Here is a 4,913-nt window from a genome sequence, read left to right on the forward strand (position 1 = left end):
TGTGTGCCCACTTGGCTGGACCTGGCTCTGAGTGGCTGGGCAGCTGGATGGAGTGACTCCCCCTAATGAGATCATAACCCCCTCCATGGCGGGAGCTGCTCTGAGCAGCTCAGTAGTTGGAGGGGAGTTCTCTTCAGGGTGTGGCCTGCTTCCACTGTGTAAGGAGAAGGTCTGAGCACAGTCTCTAGCTTTTAGCACGTTTGGATCCTGCATTTGGCCGAGTCCTCATCTCCAGTCACTGGACTGGAGCCTGTGGCCTGTCACACTGCCTACAATCTTGGGATCGTGCCATTTGACCTGCTGACTTTGGGCTCATCAGCCTCAGCAACCAGCAGCTGCCTGAGTTAGGAGATGCCTCCGGCTCCAGGGGGCCAGGAGCAAGAGGCAGAGCTGAAGCCCAGGGTCAAGGGGCCTTCCTCCAGCCCCCAGAGCCACCACTCTGAACTTGAACTTCTAGCCTCCTCAACTGTAAGAGAATAAAGCCCTGTTTGTTAAAGCCATCCTCTGGTGGTATGTCTGTTTCTAGCAGCACTGGAGAACCAAGACAGACCCCAATGTAGAGCCTGGGACCTCCGACATGGAGCCAAGACCTGCAATCAGAGCCGGGACCCCTGAGACAGAGATGGGACCCCCAGAAGGAGCCTGGAGCCCCAACACAGAGCCAGGGCCCCAGCGTGAAGCCTGGGAGCCCCAACACACAGCCAGGGCCCCCCGCGTGGAGCCTGGGAGCCCCGACAGAGCCAGGACCCGTAATGCAGAGCCTGAGGCAGGGCCACCCCAGATCTTGGGGGCCACACTGTTGCCCGGAGCCAGCTCTCCCTCTGTCTCCCGGGGTGGTTCCAGGCTGTGGGGCCTGGGCTCCTGCCCGTCCCCTTCCCCCTTCTTGGTTCATTCCATCCTTCTCTCTCCATGTCACCCTTACTGGCTTTAGAGACAAAAGCTGCGTCGACCCGTCCGTGCTCTGCTGAGCAAAAACGGTAACATATTTAGTAATACAAAAAGTCACAAGGACAAGGCAATGCTGTAAGCCAAGGACACAAGTCAGCCTCACATCCCTGTCCCCTTGCGGCCACAGTGTCACCTCTGGGAACCGAGCCACCCCTCCCCCAGGCGGTGGAGGATGAGGTCTCGGGGCGGTGAGGCTCCACACCTACCCGGTGTGAATCTCAAACGCGTCTCCGCGGACATTAGCAGCGGGCCCAGTGCAGCTGCAAGGCCACCTCCACGCGTCCACGGTCAGTCAGTGTCACCACGGTGACATTGCTGCACAAGCCCCTCCCCCTGCTTCCTTCAGTCAGTGTTTACGGCCTCATCCTTGCGGCTGTTCTGTGATCTCTTTAAGAAAAACATGATCACCTGTAAACAGTGTCAGGAAGCAGTTTCCAGGGCAGCAAAGTAACAAAAGAAGAGTATAAAGGATGTTACCGCTTTTTCAAAGAATCGCATACATGCGCACACAGGGTCACACGTGCACACAAAGGGTCACACAGGGTCACACGTGCACACACAGCGTCACACATGAACACACAGGGTCATACGTGCACACACAGCCACATGCACACATGGTCATACACACATAGGGTCACATGTATGTACATGTGTACACATGTGCGTACATATGCATATAGGTGCATGGAACATAGATGTGCATGTGTGTACACATGCACACATATGCACAGACATGTTCTCACACATGGGCACACAGAACACAGATGCATGCACCGACATACATACAGACCCATATGCACACATAAGCACATGCTTCCATGCATGAACACATGCACAGATGCTCACGCAACACAGGCACACATGCTGGCACACACACAAGCAGGTACACACACATATAGACACACACATAACACATGCACACACATACACAGAGTCACACAGCACAGGTGCACATGCCCACATACACACATATGCATATGGGCACATATGGTCCCACGTGTACACACACAGGCGCACACACCCACACACAGGCATGCACATAAGCCCTCTGGAGGAGACAGGGGAGGCCACGTGGGGGCCGTCCCGGGTTGGGGCCTTGCTGTTGCCTGGCTGGAGCCTGCAGTTCACTGAGGTTCCAGGAAACAGCTGCCATGGTCCGGAGCCAGGCGGTCACACCGAGCCCCCCCCCCGGCCGGCACTCTGCAGGCCTCCTGTCCTGTGGTCACCCCAGCCCAGATAAGACACCCTCCCTAGCTCACACAGCTGGGCCACCCAGTGGGACCTGCCCGGGTTTCCTGTTCTGGAGCCCATACCCCAGTCCCTCTATGGAGGGTTCGGGGTGCACAGGGCTGATGGCCACACCTCAGTCTGAAGGGGAGGGGTGCAGAGGCTTCTCATCACCCAGGCCTGAGAGCTGCCACCTGGAGTCCTGGCAGGGCCTGTGGGGCAGAGCCTGGCAGCCGCTGGGCCAGGCGGGAAGCCCAGGGAACCCTGAGGCCCGGGAATCGCGGGGCCTCCTGCCACCGCCTGCAGGCCTGTGAGCCCAGCAACCGGGCCCAGGGCCAACAGGCAGGGGCCGCTGTGGAAGCGGTGACACGCATGCTGCCTGTGTCTCAGCCTCCCTTCCTGCTGAGTCGAGAAGATGCCAAAGACCAGCCGGTCCCCTCGGCTTCCTCACGGGGCCTCATCCGCGCAGCCCCACCCACCTGCCCTCAGCTCTGCCCCCGCTGCACCCTGCCCCCATGGGTGGCAAAGTAACGGACCCCAGACATCCACGTCCTTGTCCTCGGAACCTAGGCCTAGAGAAAGGACTACTCAAGACCTGTGACACAGAGGTGACCTGGAGCCTGAGGGGCCCAACAAGTCATCACAGGGGTCCTCACAGGAGGGAGATCAGAGGGTTAGAGGACAGAGATTGACGACAGACACAGAGAGAGGCAGAGACACGGAGACAGAGAGGCAGGTGAGACACAGAGAGATAGACACAGAGATAGCGAGATAGACAGGGACAGACACAGAGACAGACACACAGAGAGAAGCAGAGACACAGGGAGACAGAGAGGGGCAGGTGAGACACAGAGATAGACACAGAGACAGAGAGACAGAGAGACAGGGACAGACACAAAGACAGACACAGAGAGGCAGAGACACAGGGAGACAGAGAGGCAGGTGAGACACAGAGACAGACACAGAGAGATAGCGAGACAGAGACAGAGACACACAGACAGACAGGGAGAGACACCGCTGGACTGAAGATAGGGGAGGGCCTCCAGAAGCCAGAAATGGTGAGAAAACATTTCTCCCTGGAGCCTCTAGAGGGACTGGCCCCCCCAAGTCCTGGACCCCACGAGCCCTGTATCAGACCCCCGGCCTCCAGTGAGTCAGAGAACTGCCCACCTGTGCTGTTAAGGCTCCAGGATTGTGGGGACCAGCAGGAGCTCGGCCGAGAGCTCAGACCGGCCTTCACCCATCAGGGAGCAGGCCCGGCTGGGGAGGGGGCCCCCGGGCACGCGCGGGGCGCAGCTCCAGCACAAACACGGGCAGTCGGGGCACGCGTGGGGGCAGCCTTCACCACTCACGGTGTGCTTGGCTCCTGAGGGCGTTTCAACCCTGCAGCAGGGCCAGTGAGTCCTCCCAGTGTGTGTGTATGTGTGTGATGGTGTGTGGGGAAGGTGTGAGTGCATGTGTGTGAATACATGTGTGTTGTGTATGAGTGTGTGTGTTGAGGGAGTTTGAGTGCATGTGTGTGGATACGTGTGTGTTATGCATGGGTGTGAGGGTGTGTGGGGAGTGTGTGTGAATTCATGTGTGTGAGTGTGTGTGTCTGAGGGTGTGTGAGAAGGTCATGAGTACATATGTGTAAACACGTTTGTATACCTGTGTGTGAGTCAGTGACTGTTAAGGTATGTGGGGACTCTGTGAGTGCATATTTATGAATACATCTGAATGTGTGTATGCAGGTACATGTATGTGAGTTTGTGTGTGTGTGAGGTGTGGGAGTATGTGTGAGTGCATGTGTGTGAATACTCATGAGTGTGTGACTGTGTGGATACATGTATGTGAGTGAATGTATGATTACATATGTGTGAGTGTGTGTAGGTGTGGGGAGCGTGTGTGTGTGTGAGAATATGTGTGTGTATGTATGTGTGAGGGTGTGTGGTGAGTGTGTGTGAATACATGTGTGTGAGGGTGTGTGGGAACTGAGTCCACATGTATGAATACATATGAGTGTGTGAATATGTGTATGTGTGCATGTGTGTGGGTCTATGGGGAGTGTGAACATATGTGATGGTTAATGTGATATGTCCTCTTAGCTGGGCTGTGATTTGCAGTTGGGGGGCTGACATTGTGTAATCATCTCCCATTTTGTGATCTGATGTGCGCAGCCAATCAGTTGGGATAGGTTTTCCTTGTGGGTGGGGCTTGCATCTATGATATAAATGGATGTTCTGGCAAAGCTGACTCTCTTTCCCATCATGCAATCTTCTCAGAATTTGACCACAGTTCCTGGGACATAAGGTGGCAAGAGCCCTCAGCCTGCCACCTGACCCACAAGGACCCCTGGCCTGCCTCCTGAGCCACAGGTTTTGGTTGGTCACCACAACCTTGTGAGCCAGCAGAGGTCATGAGCCTGTCACCTGACCCACAGATTTGGGACTTGCTACCCCCACAATCTTGTGACCCTTCCTTCCACTGGTTTCCTCCTTTAAAGAATCTAAGACAACACGTGAGTGTGTGGATGTATGTGTCCCATCCTCAGAGCTCCTCCAGGCTGTGGTCTAGTGGCCCCAAGCAGACTCAAGCCATGGTGCCTCCAGCAGGGAGCCGTGGGTGATGGGTGGGCACAGGCCTTGTGCTGGGTCACAGGTCCCTCCCCTCCTGCCCCCGGCAGCAACTTTAGGGCATATTTAGTTAACATTTCTGAATGCTATTATAAAGGGAAAGCTTTGTGTTCAGCTTTTTTT

Source organism: Orycteropus afer, unplaced genomic scaffold (genome assembly GCF_000298275.1).
Source record: "Orycteropus afer afer isolate SDZICR_OR568_19922 unplaced genomic scaffold, OryAfe1.0 scaffold00541, whole genome shotgun sequence".
Classification (NCBI taxonomy): Eukaryota; Metazoa; Chordata; class Mammalia; order Tubulidentata; family Orycteropodidae; genus Orycteropus; species Orycteropus afer.